At 44.5% G+C, this 16,592-nt stretch overlaps 1 protein-coding gene and 1 non-coding gene across 4 annotated transcripts in view; one reads left to right on the top strand and one right to left on the bottom strand.

The window, feature by feature from the left end:
• The window catches only part of CCDC105 (coiled-coil domain containing 105), a 47,762-nt gene that overhangs the window by 4,358 nt on the left and 26,812 nt on the right, over positions 1-16,592 (bottom strand). The window lies entirely within an intron of this gene.
• On the top strand, positions 10,216-10,287 carry TRNAR-UCU. The gene has a single exon. It is a non-coding gene; the product is annotated as a tRNA-Arg (tRNA).

Raw genomic sequence — 16,592 nt, 5'->3', positions numbered from 1 at the left:
GGAAATGCTGAAAACATGACCTGTTAACAACATGCCCTAGAGGACTGGAGATGAGAAACACGGCTCTATACCCCAACAGGTCATGTTTTCAGGATTTCCATTATTTTGCACAGGTGATTAAATCAGTTAAACTGCCGTTTCATCTCAGGGAAATCCTGAAAATATGACCTGTTAGGATATAGAGCCGTGTTTCTCATTCTAGTCCTTAATGGAAATCCTGAAAACATGACCCGTCATGTTTTCAGCATTTCCATTAAGGGCTGGAGATGAGAAACACGGCTCTATACCCCAACAGGTCATGTTTTCAGGATTTCCATTAAGGACTAGAATGAGAAACACGGCTCTATATCCTAACAGGTCATGTTTACAGGATTTCCCTGAGATGAAGCTGCAGTTTAACTGATTTAATCACCTGTGCAAAATAATGGAAATATTGAAAATATGACCTGTTGGGGTATAGAGTTGTATAGCTCGATCTATCTATGTCTCTCTCCCTCTCTCTTTATCTATCTATCTATGTGTCTCTATCTATTTATCTATCTATCTATCTATGTGTCTCTATCTATCTATCTATCTATCTATCTATCTATCTATCTATCTATCTATCTATGTGTCTCTATCTATCTATCTATCTATCTATCTATCTATCTATCTATCTATCTATCTATCTATCTCCCCCATATATATCTATCTGTCTCTATCTATCTATCTATCTATCTATCTCTATATCTATCTATGTGTCTCTCTATCTATGTGTCTCTCTATCTATGTGTCTCTCTATCTATCTATCTATCTATCTATCTATCTATCTATCTATCTATCTATCTATCTATCTATCTATGTATCTGTCCTATCCAATCCCTCTGTCTGTCTGCAGGTCCCAATGTAAAAATCGGGCTGACTTTACTGTTTTTTTTTGTTTAATTCATGAAAGTGTCTTTTTTCCCCTCAAAAATTGTGTTTGAAAGACCGCTGTGCAAATACCGTGTGACATAAAACATTGCAACGATCGCCATTGTATTCTCTGGAGTCTCTGCTAAATATCTATATATAATGTTTGGGGGTTCCAAGTCATTTTCCAGCAAAAAATACCGAATTTAACTTGTAAAGAAACACAAGTCAAAAAACGGTTTGGGCATTAGAGGGTTAATGTGCTTGGTTCTCAGGCAGCCAATCAGATTTGAATTTTCAACTGCCAGCTTGTTGATTGGTTGAAGCCTCACACACATGCATTGTTATGTGATGTCATAGCAATAGAAGCGAATAAAAGGGCCCCCGGGGGAGGTGTCCTCAGACAGAACTTGGAGTTTGTAGGAGTAGGAGGTGTTCTGTATTTCTCTGCATATTTCTCTGCGTTTGTTGTTCATTATATTATAATGATGATGCGACTTTTTGGGAGAAATAAGATGTATGAGGATTCCCTGAAAACCATCACAGAGGAATCTGTTGTATTAGTGAAAGTGGGACCTGTAACAACAGAGGATCACCCACTTACCAGCCAGCCCATAATACCTACCCCCCAGAAGGGTGGGCTTTGGGCCATTAGACGACTATTGAAGAAATGGAAGGGAAGCTACAATGTGAGGAATCTTCTGACCACCAACAAGGAGGAAAACGTTGTACTTCTCAGAGTAACCCCCATAACAGAGGACCGCCAGCCTGAGGACACCGCCCCTCCAAGGGGCGGGGAGAGGGTAGATGGGCGGGGGGACGAGGAAGCCGCACCCACAGTGCAGCCCATTCCTCAACAGGAATCTACCAACGATGAGGTCATTGGTAAGTATTATAATACTATATACATTGGGGGGTCACTGCTATATACTCAGACACTCACATATCTACTATATAGGAGGGACTGAGATATTTCTTCCCAAGTCTTGCTTTGTTTATAGATCAGATAATGAAGGGAAATCTCTCCATTGGGACCCTTATAGGCATTATTGGGAATACTGGGACATGGATTGCAATTAACAGCAGAATTTGTCAGTTGGCTGACTCTGCAGTTGACCGTTGGGCAGCCAATCAGATTGAAGGTGTCAGGTGTGAGGTGACAGGTATCAGGTGTGAAGGAGATGCACAGATCTGACAGGCAACCCAATTGTAAAGTAAAGGATTGCACATGACAGACTGACAGAGCTGCTGCCCCATCACCACCATCCCCATCATTGTCACTGGGAGTAGTCACATGGATAGTTGTGTTCTGGGCTCTGTATGGGGGCTGCAGGAGGAGATTCCTTCTATTTTATCCAGTGGCAACTGGTGCTCAAATTTTTTTTTGGGGGGCACAAAACGAAAAAAAAAAAAAAAATCGCAGCCTCACTGTGCCCATCAAATGCAGCCACTGTGCCATCAATTTGCACCACTGTGCCATGCCATCAAACGCAGTCACTGTGCCATGCCATCAAACGCAGCCTCTGTGCCATCAATTGTCACCACTGTGCCATGCCATCAAACACAGCCACTGTGCCAATTGTCACCACTGTGCCCTTTAATTGTCGCCACTGTGCCCATTCATGCTGCTGTGCCAATTGTCGTTACTGTGCCCATTGATGTTACTGTGCCCATTGATGTTACTGTGCCCTTCGTCGCCGCTGTGCCCTTAGTCGCCGCTGTGCCTTGTAAAATGCCCCTTCCCCCCCCCCCCCGCCCGGCATTTACCTTTACTGGAGTCAGCCATCCACGTCCCTCGATGTCTTCTCCCGCCCTCGATGACGCTTCAGCCAATCAGGTTACCGATAGCCAGAACCGGTCAACCTGATAGGCTGAGACACCTGTCAGTCTTATCCAAGGAACGCACCCCGGTACGTTCCCTGGATAAGCATCCGGAAGGCTGAGGGCTGTACTCAGAAAGCCGCTGGCTCTGATAGGCACTTCCGCACAGCCAACCAGCTGCCGTTATTCAGGTGGCCGGCGCTCATGTCCGGCCATCTGAATAGACCAGCGGCGACAATGACATTGATTCATGCAATGCACGAATCAATGTTATTTGTCAGTGGTGTGTGCGGGAGCCAGAGGGGGCGGCGCTTCAGCGCCCTCTATGGACGAACCGCCACTGATTTTATCATATAGTGTCCAGAACATAACTGCCCACAGGACTCACCCCCCTGCTCCTGGTCTTTATCACCAAGATCTCAGCGCAGTCAGAGATCACATTAGGATTTCTATCTCTAGGTGGCCACAAAGTATAAATATCGCTCAAGGTTTACAACATGTCCACAGATTCTGTGTAGCATCAAAAAATGAAATGTAAATAGCAGGACTAGAAATAATTGCTTTATTTTTTCTCCCCAGAAGCACAAAATGACCCAAGCGCCAATGAAATTGAGCGCACAGTCCATGGGACATTTCCACCGGTCCCATCCAGCAAGAAGGACAAGCCATGCAAATATTCAAAGGAAGATTTTACCATCCTCGATGAACTTGGAGAGGGGTCCTATGGGAAGGTGGTGTTGGCCTCCCATCCCTCATTTCAACAGAAGCTGGCAGTGAAGATCACTGCACCACTAAGATTTATGGCCTTCAAAATTCCAGAGCGCTACATACTGACAACATTGAGGAACCATCCGTATATCACTCATCTATTCGGAACATTCCATACAATGGTAAGTCTTTTCATCCTCTTCCTGTACTGCTCCCCCTACTGACCCAGACCTTCTAAAATGTATGTTCTGCAAATTACAACTTTCTGGGAGTCAAAAAATTTACACAAGGATAAGCCTCTCCCTTCCCCCGATGATAGCCTTTGGGCTTATCAATTAGTCCTTTGACCAATGAGTGTTGAATTGTGAGAGGCAGAGGGGGGCCCCACTTGTACCCACGCCAGATTTTTCTAAGGGCTCCGGCTGTGGTCGGGGAAGCAGTATCGGTAAGAGCAGAACTCTAGAGCGCCTCCTACAGGGCTGGAGGTTGGTGAAGTCATCTGTACAGAGTAGAGGTTTTCTTTACAGAAATGAGGCTGCCACTGTGAACTTACTTCTGAAATTGCTAGTTGCCTGGCTGCTTCTGGCCTCAAACATTGAAGTCACTAAGCCAGAACCAGCCTTAGGCTAGGAGGACTGGAGAAGTCAGGCCTCCTCATCTATATCAGACTTCCAGAATGGTGACCAAAGTAATGAAGTGATTGGATCACCCTAAAAGCCAGAAAAGACTAGTATTGTGATCAGGGTAGTCCAGTCATGGCGGCCTATGTATTTCCTCTTCTCTTGAAGGAAGATTCCACATTGCACGGTCTGCCGGTGTGTGTGTGTGCCTTCCTATATTCCCCCACAAAGTGAAATCTTATTGTCTCCAATGTAACCTTTTATCTCTTATTTTTCACACAGACTCATCTGTTCCTCGTCATGGAATTCGCGAGTGGCGGCAATCTCCGGGAACCAATAGAAACTTTAGCTCCATTTGGCTACGACATGATAAGGTAAGTACAATGACAGGGCTGTGATGGAGTCGGGGGTGGCTGACCACGGAGAACAGTCAGTGACACAGCCAGGCCCCTCCCACTGCGCCTTGTCCATCCACACCCCTATGTACTATAGGGGGAAGTCTCTTCATATCTACCGTTTATTGTTCTGTGATGATTTTAAATGCAAATTCATGTTTTTCTTTCTCCTTTAGACGCGTCACTGCTGAGATTGTTTGTGGCCTGCAATACATCCATTCTCATGAGATCATCCATAGGTAAGTATTGGATTATCCAACAATCACCCCTTGGCTTCTGGTATGTTTTATTGAATCAGGAAGAGTTCCCAGTTGCGCTGTCTCCTTCCATCTGCTGCAGAAATCTCCCTGCTCATGCCATATTCTGCTATAATGTACAATTTATACAAAATCCAGCAAGAGGAGTGAGACCTCCTGATGAATATAGCAGGTGGGCGGAGCTGGAAACCCCGAACAGAGATCTTCCTGTAGGCGGATATAAAAGAAGCCAATGTCCACCCATCATTCTTCTTTGTATACATGTATATTTGTATCTTGGGATATGCAGAGCTAACGGCTCACTTCTTTTCTTCACAGAGATCTCAAACCGGAGAACATTCTAATGGACAGCGAGGGACACATCAGGATTGCAGACTTCGGCATCTCATGGCAAGAAGTCTCAGAGACCAAAATGATGAGGGGAGTTGCGGGTACAGACGGTTACATGGCCCCAGAGGTGGTAAGATTCCTGATATTAGACAGAATTGTAATATTTACAAAGGGATATAGAGAAGAGATAAGGGGCTCCCCTTTCATTAAGGCCACATTCACACATGGGCGTTCTCAATCTTCTCTACAAATTCCCACGTGTGAATGACAAATCGCACAATGCACAAGAAGCCGCAATTGTCACGTGATCAACTGCGCTGCAATCACGGTGCATGAAGCATGTTGCCTAAAAGAAGCTTCAGAACTCTTTTTTAAGCGACAAGCTTCGGGCAATGTGAAGCTCAAAACGGCCATGTGTGCATACAGCCTAAATGGAGAGGGTTAGACCCTCTGTCAGGTTTTTATTGGTGTCTTCATTAGGAAAGTCACATTCTTTATGTGTACTGGTGATCACTGTTAGTGAGAAAGAAAGCGCAGCAGGATGCAAAATGTTACAACTGTCCCCAGAGCAGGAATAGAGGGAAAGTCTTCCAATGGTGACACCTGTTTGGGGACAAGATCCTAAGAGTAGAGTTTCCCTCATTTTGGGAGAATTCCTTGGACTTCCTTTTGAATCTTGAATGGAAAATGAATGGAAATTCCCCCAATGGGACACAGACAGCAAAAAAAAAAACTGGCAGGGGTCTCAACCCTTCCGTAGTCTATCCAAAACTTAGAAAACAAAAGTTTTGACTATATATATATATATATATATATTGTAAGCCCCACCTCCAACATTCACAAGCTCCGCCTTAGTTAGATGTATTTTGAGATCAATTTTAGGACTCCTGGGAGGCTTCATACATCACATATGTCAGCATAGAGTCATCTGTGTCCTCTGCCTTGTCTAGGAATGTTCTCATCCTTTGTTATCTCCTTATGTTTCTACAGGTCATGAAATCCAGTTTATACAACATCTCAGCAGACTATTACTCCTTGGGGGTGATAATTTATGAGATGGCCGTCAGCCCGGATCACTTCAGAGAGATCAAGGAAAACCAGAATGGAAGTTTGTTCACGACAGTCCGCTCGGAGTTGAAAACCTGTGAGGACAAATTCCTCTTTGAACTCTTAGCTATGGTGAGTATACGCAGAGCTTTACCTTCTCTCTACAGACAAAACCCTTTCCAGGTTATAAAGACCTTGTTAGGAGTTCAGAACACACAACTGTACATTCTTCCCGCCACACATTCATGTGGCTCAATGTTCTCTGTGTTTCTTATCACATTTCTTTCTTCTTTACAGCTCTTTTGGGCAGACGTGGAAGGCCGGACATACCTGGTACGTAATATCAGACGGCACCCATTCTTCGAGAGGACTGACTGGGCCAAGGTGGAGAAAAGAGAGTCACCCCCAGCATTTACACCAGAACCGGTAAGTTTATCAATAATGGAGGGGTCCATGTATATTGGGGGAGGGGAGATTTCCCGCAGCATCTAAGAAGTATTTTTGTACAGAATTCTCCCATTTGTGATTTTGTGGTTACTGCACAATCACATGGTCTGAAGACTTGTCTGAAGGAATTTTGTTTATTATTGGTAATAATTATTGTGTATGTGTCAGGTGCACAGCTTAGACCTGCTTTATTCTGGAAATTCCATCAGAAACGCACTTCTTCTTATGAGGTGACAACACAGACTCACTGTATTTATGGAGAAGTGTTGTCACCCTAGTCTGATTAGAACTACAAAAACCTCCCCCTCTCCTTATCTCCATTACACAGAGGGGTGTTGCTTTGTAGTACATAGACAGAAGCTGAGAAAGTAGATAAAACTGAGATCTCAGCTCAGGCCTCAGGAACTTACAAGGTCACTGGATTTCTGTCAGGATTATTAGGTATTTTTCTGTACCTGCAGAAAATGTACTTAGCCTGAGAACCAAAACAAATGCAGCCTCCACATGTAAGGGCCTTGCTGGAATAGATGACCTTTTTGTTCTTGGGTTTAGATATACGCAAAGGGTGTGTTAATGCAGTGCTTCTTCTGACCACTAGAGGGAGCAGGGGGTTGAAGGATCCCTCTTGGGGTATTCTGCTGCACATTGGGGGGTGGGTTCACCAAGCTGTGTCACCATTTTCTGTATCAATAAGAAACATTGACAAATGTCTTTCTCTTTCCAGACTCTCACGGAACCTGAATATTATAGTATGACGGTAGAGGAATTTATGGCTGATGAAAGCCACCCGGAGTATGGAAAAGATTACAAGATAAAGGAAGTAGAGTCTGACAGCTCAGAGGAGGCGGAGTATTCTGAGTATTACGACGATTCATCCATGATAAGCGAAGAAGACTCTGTAGACCTGGAGGATTACGAAGATTCTTCCATGATAAGCGAGGAAGACTCTGTAGACCTGGAGGATTACGAAGATTCTTCCATGATAAGCGAAGAAGACTCTGTAAACCAAGAAGACCCGGAGGATTACGAAGATTCTTCCATGATAAGCGAAGAAGACTCTGTAAACCAAGAAGACCCAGAGGATTCCGAAGAATCTTCCATGATAAGCGAAGAAGGCGATGAAAACCATGAAGACCCGGAGGATTCCGAAGAATCTTCCATTATACACGAAGAAGGCGCTGAAAACCAAGAAGACCCGGAGGATTCCGAAGAATCTTCCATTATACGCGAAGAAGACTCTGAAAACCAAGAAGACCCGGAGGATTCCAAAGAATCTTCCATTATAAGTGAAGAAGACTCTGTAAACCAAGAAGACGCGGAGGCTTCACCAGCACGTGACGTTCACACGGAGGCTTCACCAGCATGTGACGTTCACACGGAGGCTTCACCAGCATGTGACGTTCACACGGAGGCTTCACCAGCATGTGACGTTCACACGGAGGCTTCACCAGCATGTGACGTTCACACGGAGGCTTCACCAGCATGTGACGTTCACACGGAGGCTTCACCAGCATGTGACGTTCACACGGAGGCTTCACCAGCATGTGATGTTCCCACGGAGGCTTCACCAGCATGTGACGTTCACACGGAGGCTTCACCAGCCTGTGACGTTCACACGGAGGCTTCACCAGCCTGTGACGTTCACACGGAGGCTTCACCAGCATGTGACGTTCACACGGAGGCTTCACCAGCATGTGACGTTCACACGGAGGCTTCACCAGCATGTGACGTTCACACGGAGGCTTCACCAGCATGTGACGTTCACACGGAGGCTTCACCAGCATGTGACGTTCACACGGAGACACCATCTGAATGCGACGTTCACACGGAGACTTCACCAGCACGTGACATTCACACGGAGACTTCACCAGCATGTGACGTTCACACAGAGACTTCACCAGCATGTGATGTTTACACGGAGACTTCACCAGCATGTGACGAAGATGGGGGCAAGGTTACCACAAAGGATAGGCACATACTAGTGGTAGGGGATTCAGTTATTGGAAGAATACAGAGGGCAATCTGTCACAAAGACCATTATCGCCAAACAGTATGTTGTTTACCGGGTGCTCGGGTTCGGAACATTGCAGATTGCATGGACAGATTATTGGATGGCGCTGGAGAGGACCCAGCTGTCATGGTATATATCGGTACCAATGACAAAGTTAGAGAAAGATGGAGCGCCCTACAAAATGATTTCAGGGACTTGGGGGCCATATTGAAGAAAAGGTCCCCCAAGGCAATATTTTCTGAAATACTGCCTGCACCTCGAGCCACACCACAGAGACAGCAAGAGCTTATGGTACTTAACAAGTGGCTGAGGAACTGGTGCAGGGAGGAGGGGTTTGGCTTCATGGCGAACTGGACTGACTTTTCAGGCCGTAACCATCTTTATAGTAGTGACGGATTGCACTTAAATGGGAGGGGTGCAGCTTTCTTGGGATTGAAGATGGCCAAAATGTTGGAAGAAAATTTAAACTAGGCGATGAGAAGAGGATGATTTTGCTAGTGAATATGAGGGAGAGGATCTTCATTTCAAGCCATCAAGACAGGAATCCACTACATCATCAATCTCTTAAAAGATTCTCATAAGCAGCTTCTGAATCACCAACTATCAACGCAGCTGGACAAACAAGACAATTAGCTGTTCCTAGAAGAAGACTAAATAAAAAGTTTGAGGGACCCTCCTAGGGGTCAGGTACGGCTGTACCATAACAGGTCCCTACACTAGTGGCGGCTGCCACTCCAGTAACCGGAGGGTCTTCCCATCAGCCCTCTATTTACCTTTCTGTAACTTCTGCAGAAGCTTTAAGGTTTGACAATACATCGCCCAAGCATAATCATCTTTAAAAAAAAGTGTCTGAGATATTGGTGGTAAACAGCCTGCTAGGCCCGAGGGAAACCAAACCAAGCCCTCCAAAAGTTGCCAAGAGTGTAAATGTAGACATTAAGCTTTACGGTTAATAAAAAATATAACACTCTAAAGGGAAAGGTAGAACAAAGGGGGGAGTATGGAAGAGGGAGAGAGGGAGGAAAGGGGGGAGAATGGAAGGTTGGAGGAAGAAGGGGGTGAGGGTTTGGGGGGACCCCCACACACCTTCCCTACCCGCAAACTTCCATCCCCCCCTACTTTCCTCCCTCTCTGCCTCTTCCATACTTCCCATCTCCTTGTTCTACCTTTCCCTTTAGAATGTGATATTTTTGATTAACCTTAAAACATAATGTCTACATTTACACTCTTGGCAACTTTTGGAGGACTTGGTTTGGTTCCCCCCCGGGCCTAGCAGGCCGTTTACCACCAACATCTCAAGCACGTTTTTACAGGTGATATGTTTGATCTAAGTATTGTCGATCGACATAAAGTAATTGATTATGTTGTGAAGTTTGAAGGCCGGTATGTTTTTGAGGTGTGTGTTGGACCGGCTATGAGGGGAGGTTGAAGGCCGGTATGTTTTTGAGGCGTGTGTTGGACCGCCTATGAGGGGAGGTTGAAGGCCGGTATGTTTTTGAGGCGTGTGTTGGACCGGCTATGAGGGGAGGTTGAAGGCCGGTATGTTTTTGAGGTGTGTGTTGGACCGGCTATGAGGGGAGGTTGAAGGCCGGTATGTTTTTGAGGTGCGTGTTGGACCGGCTATTAAAGGGGGTTGAAGTCGGGTATATTTTTGAGGCGTGTGTTGGACCGGCTATGAGGGGACTTTTGCGTTGGTGGTGCAGTGGTAAGCACAGCTGCTTTCTAAGCAGAAGACCCGGGTTCGATTCCCGGCCAATGCCATCTCCAATACTTGGAGTCCTCAGAGAGAAAAGCGCTATACAAGGTCAATGCGGAGTATATATTAGCGGTGGAATAAAGAATGAAGAGAACGTGTGGAATGTTTGAGGAAGAAAATGTTCCCCCCCGAATCTATAGAAGGTGAGCCCATCAACTGATAGAAGACACTTAGCTTTGGCTGCGATCACACCTAGGCGTTCCGGATCGCGGACGGAATTACTGCAATTTCCCGAATTGCCGCAAAACGCGTGACACACTTGTGATCCTGTTATTTTCAATGGCACCCCAATCATGGGACAATATTGTCACCTGACAAATCACACAAACAAAATGACGGGACGCCTGTTTCCCAAAAGCAGTCCTGCGATTTGTCAGGCGACAATCGCTGCAAAAATCACTCCTCGATTGGGGTAATGTTGAAAGTAAGGGGGATCGCATACTCCACCCAGCGGGAATATTACACCCCCTCAACTGTCTAGATTTACATTAAAGTTTAAAATATAAACATCCTTTATTGCTGCAGACCTCAGCACACACCATGTGTGATATAACCACTTATAGACCACAATAAATATATACAGCATCTCACAAAAGTAAGTACACCCCTCTGTGTGCGGGAGATCACATACAGCATGTCACCAAAGTAAGTACAACCCTCGCATTTGTGTAAATCTTTTCTTGTATCTTTTCATGTGACAACACTGAAGAAATGACACTTTGCTACAGTGTTGTGTAGTGAGTGTACAGCTTGTATAACAGTATACATTTCCTGTCCCCTCAAAATAACTCAACACACAGCCATTAATGTCTAAATCTGAAGAATTTTATACAGGACAGTCAATGGAAGAAAGTGTAGAACTCTTGACATTTGGAAGCTCAACCAGCCAAAAGCAAAAGGCGTATCACAAAACTGAGCAGAAAAAAACCTACGTTTTGATGTATAAACAAGTAGATCTTGTGGGCATGAGAGCAATTTATAGAGAAGGAACTAAGATAATTTTTTGTAAAGCTCTGGGCTCTAGCTGTGACATCATCCACTCTAACCAGCCCTATAGACACTGGGGTAGATTCAGAAAGCAATTGCGTCTGCGTAACCATAGTTACGCAGCGCAATTGCTTAGTTGCGCCGGCGTATCGACTGCTCCTGATTCAGAGCGCTCGATACGCCGACTGCAGCCTAAGATATGACTGGCATAAGGCTCTTATGCCGTCGTATCGTAGGCTGCATTCTTACGATGGCCGCTAGGTGGCGTTCCCGTAGTGGTCAGCGTATAGTATGCAAATTGCATACCAACGCCGATTCACAACCCTACGCGAGCCCTGTGTACGCATTTTACGTCGTTTGCGTTCGTCGGGTTCTGCGTAAGGCTGCTCCTGCTATTAGCAGGGGCAGCCAATGCTAAGTATACCCGTCGTTCCCGCGTCGCAAATTTAAAATTTTACGTTGTTTGCGTAAGTGAATCGTGAATGGCGCTGGACGCCATTTACGTTCACTTTGAAGCAAATGATGTCCTTGCAACGTCATTTGCCGCAATGCACGTCGGGAAAGTTTCCCGACGGAGCATGTGCACTACGTTCGGCGTGGGAACGCGCCTAATTTAAATGATCCACGGCCCCTACGGGATCATTTAAATTACGCGCGCTTACGCCGGCCATTTTTATGGAGCGCCTCTACAAATTACGAAGCTACTGCTTCCTGAATCAAGCGTAGCGCAAGTAATTTATGGAGGCGCAGCATAAAAACGTAACGCAGCGCCTCCGTAAAAAGTGCGCGCCACTACCTGAATCTACCCCACTCTGTTTAATCAATAACATTTCCTGAAAATGAAATGATCACTCTAACGGTCAGGGGTTAACGCTGTTTATGATATTCCATTCCACCAACCCACGACAGCTTATCCGACACTCCACAATCCAGCAGACACGATCCATATGAATTCCCCAGAAAACAAGACACGCACAGCTCTGTTCTCTGCTTCAAACGGATACAACTTTAAAGTGGATGTAAACCTGAAATGTTTTCATTTATTTTTTTGCTGTCACAATATAGAGTAAAAGATTTCCTATCATCTGTGCCCAGTCTTGCCACACAGAGTTAATCCAGCTCTGAGCAGTCCTCTTTTATTGTTCAGTGAGATAAAACGGACTTACAGAGAAAAACCTTAGTCCGTTCCGCCCCCCTTGCTGTGAGTGACAGGTTATTTGCATATCTCATGCACTAGCTTGGAGACAGGCATTATTTTTTAATTCCCACCCCCACTCCTTTTCTGAATTCATGTGGTTACTTTTCTAGATTTTGACTGGATGTTAGTGATCATAGCAGAATTTAGTGTAGAGGGGGGCGTGGAATCTACTAACATCATGACTCCACCCACCGAACTCCAGACAACAGATCCACCCACAGAATCTGCAGTTTTTCAGTTCTTATATCAGACAGAGGGGAGACATTTGACAGGTAAGGATACCTGCAGGAGGCATCTATATCCTTATAGATCCGCACTATGGCAGTAGTTTAGAAAGGATGAGAGTGGCTTTACATCCACTTTAATGGTAAAACTCAGCTCTTCTTATACAGTTAGCAACCAAATATGGACAATGACTCAACTCTACCCACAACATGACACAAGGAACTTCAATACCCATTCCTTTGTAAACATAAGTCAGACGTCTGACCTTTAGAGGGTGCCAAGTCACATTCTACATCTATTATCAATAGAACTTTCACACAATACAGTGTAATTAGCATCACACAATGAAATATCTTAGGAGCCAGACTTAATTAGCACAATAGAATGCAATCACAGCAAGCTTGTATCACTACAGCCAGGTAGCTGGAGGTGATTAACATCAATTAACATCTTTCAGTTAACCTGTTGAGTGCAGAATTACCCACCAGTAATATTTCAAGATATCCTGCAATACATGAATTATCTCTACTGTCCCATCTCATGTAATCCGAGATATCATTTCTCAGTCATCCTATGCCCCTAATGGACATAGGATGACCCTAGACATAAGAGTCATTGGTGAAGCTGGCACAGGAGTACCCCGCATCCTTCAAACGTCTCTGGGAATCACGGGCCATTCCGTTACAATCGCTAAACAGCTGTAAAAGATATCAAACTGAAAAGATATAGCCGGATAGCTGAATATTTTGTGAACATTTTAAAGTTTGTTTGGCGTCTGTAGGTGAAAGTATGAAGGAGCTGACACTTTTGGGAGCGGAAGGAGATTTTAAGGATTTGAAGCATGCTCTCATTGACTTCAATGTTAAAAAAAGTGTTAAAAAGCTTAAATATTTAAAAAAAAAGTATAAATAGTACAAAAAAAATTGAAGAAGTCCCATCATTAGCTGAAAATTTTAATTAAAACTTGAATGTTTTTTACCCCTTAACGCCCGCCGCACGACTATATACGTCCGCAAAATGGCACGGACAGGCAGATGGGTGTATATATACGTCCCTGCCTTCTAGCGGGTGGGGGGTCTGATCGGGACCCCCCCGCTATGTGCGGCGGGCGGATTCCCTCGGGGAGCGATCCGGGACGACGGCGCGGATATTCGTTTATAGCCGTTCCGTCGCGATCGCTCCCCGGAGCTGAAGAACGGGGAGAGCCGTATGTAATCACGGCTTCCCCGTGCTTCACTGTGGCGGCGTATCGACCGAGTCATCCTTTTTATAAGGGAGACTCGATCGATGACGTCAGTCCTACAGCCACACCCCCCTACAGTTGTAAACACACACTAGGTGAACCCTAACTCCTACAGCGCTCCCTGTGGTTAACTCCCAAACTGCAACTGTCATTTTCACAATAAACAATGCAATTTAAATGCATTTTTTGCTGTGAAAATGACAATGGTCCCAAAAATGTGTCAAAATTGTCCGAAGTGTCCGCCATAATGTCGCAGTCACGAAAAAAATCGCTAATCGCCGCCAATAGTAGTAAAAAAAATTTTTTTTATAAAAATGCAATAAAACTATCCCCTATTTTGTAAACGCTATAAATTTTGCACAAACCAATCGATAAACGGTTATTGCGATTTTTTTTACCAAAAATATGTAGAAGAATACGTATCGGCCTAAACTGAGGAAAACATTTTTTTATATATGTTTTTGGGGGATATTTATTATAGCAAAAAGTAAAAAATATTGCATTTTTTTCAAAATTGTCGCTCTATTTTTGTTTATAGCGCAAAAAATAAAAACCGCAGAGGTGATCAAATACCACCAAAAAAAAGCTCTATTTGTGGGGAAAAAAGGACGCCAATTTTGTTTGGGAGCTACGTCGCATGACCACGCAATTGTCTGTTAAAGCGACGCAGTGCCGAATCGCAAAACCTGGGCTGGGCATTTAGCTGCAAAATGGTCCGGGGCTTAAGTGGTTAATAGCTGAAAGTATGCAAAGGTTACGCAGAGCCAAAAAATTAAGAATAATAAAAAACTAATAACAATACTGGGAATGCTTGGAGTGCATTCCCACTAACAATAATAAGAAGAAGAAGAACTAAACAAGTTTTGATGTATAAATTGTGCATGACAAGTAGATCTTGTGGGCGTGAGAGCAATTTGTTCCTTCTCTATAAAGATATATTTTTTGAAAGCTCTGTGCTAAAGTGATGACATCATCCACTCTAACCAGCCCCATAGACGCTCTGTTTAATCAATAAAATGTACTGAAAAGAACACTAAACTTAAACAGGTTTTTCACAAAAACTGTAAAAGATATCAAACTAAAAAGATCTAGCCGGATAGCTGAATATTTTGTGAACATTTTACATTTGTGTTTGGTGTCTGTAGGTGAAAGTATGAAGGGGCTGACACTTTTGGTAGCGGAAGAATGTTTTAAGGATCTGAAGCATGCTCTCATTGATTTCAATGTTAAAAAAAAGTGTTAAAAAGCATAATATTTTAAAAAGTATAAATAGTACAAAAAAAAATTGAAGAAGTCCCATCATTAGCTGAACATTTCAAAAGTCGAATGGTCTTAATAGGTGAAAGTATGCAGAAGTTACGCAGAGCCAAAAAATGTACGGAATAAAATTAATAATAATAATAAATAACAATACTGGGAATGCTATTGAGTATTCCCACTAATTAACAGCAGAATATGTCAGTTGGCAGACTCTGCAGTTGACAGTTGGGCAGCCAATCAGATTGAAGGTGTCAGGTGTGAGGTGACAGTTATCAGGTGTGAGGTGACAGTTATCAGGTGTGAAGGAGAGGCACAGATCTGACAGGCAACCCAATTGTAAAGTAAAGGATTGCACATGGCAGACTGACAGAGCTGCTGCCCCATCACCACCATCCCCATCATTGTCACTGGGAGTAGTCACATGGACAGACATGTTCTGGGCTCTGTATGGGGGCTGCAGGAGGAGATTCCTTCTATTTTATCATATAGTGTCCAGAAAATAACTGCCCACAGGACTCACCCCCCTTCTCCTGGTCTTTATCACCAAGATCTCAGCGCAGTCAGAGATCACATTAGGATTTCTATCTCTTGGTGGCCACAAAGTATAAATATCGTTCAAGGTTTACAACCATTTTATATGTCCACAGATTATGTGTAGCATCAATAAATGAAGTGTAAATAGCAGGAATAGAAATAATTGCTTTATTTTTTCTCCCCAGAAGCACAAAATGACCCAAACGCCAATGAAATTGAGCGCACAGTCCATGGGACATTTCCACCCGTCCCATCCAGCATCCAGGTGCCTCCTCATTAGTGTTCGTTGGTGCCTCCTCATTAGTGCAAGTCGGTGCCTCCTCATTAGTGCATGTCAGTGCCTCCTCATTAGTGCATGTCAGTGCCTCCTCATTAGCGTATGTCTGTGCCTCCTAATTAGTGCAAATCAGTGCCTCCGCATTAGTGCACATCAGTGCCTCCTCATTAGTGCACAACAGTGCCTCCTCATTAGTGCACGTTAGTGCCTCCTCATTAGCGCACGTCAGTGCCACCCCATTAGTGCACAACAGTGCCTCCTCATTAGCAAACATCCGTGCCTCCTCATTAGCGTACGTCAGTGCCTCCTCATTAGCGTACATCGGTGCCTCCTCATTAGTGCACATCAGTGCCTCCTCATTAGTGCACGTCAGTGCCTCCTCATTAGCAAACATCCGTGCCTCCTCATTAGCAAACATCCGTGCCTCCTCATTAGCAAACATCCGTGCCTCCTCATTAGCAAACATCCGTGCCTCCTCAATAGCGTACGTCGGTGCCTCCTCAATAGCGTACGTCGGTGCCTCCTCATTAGCGTACGTCGGTGCCTCCTCAATAGCGTACGTCGGTTCCTACTCAATAGCGTACG

Source organism: Rana temporaria, chromosome 9 (assembly GCF_905171775.1).
Source record: "Rana temporaria chromosome 9, aRanTem1.1, whole genome shotgun sequence".
Classification (NCBI taxonomy): Eukaryota; Metazoa; Chordata; class Amphibia; order Anura; family Ranidae; genus Rana; species Rana temporaria.
Note: the sequence above shows the minus strand (reverse complement) of the source record. Positions and strands in the feature narration are given on the sequence as shown.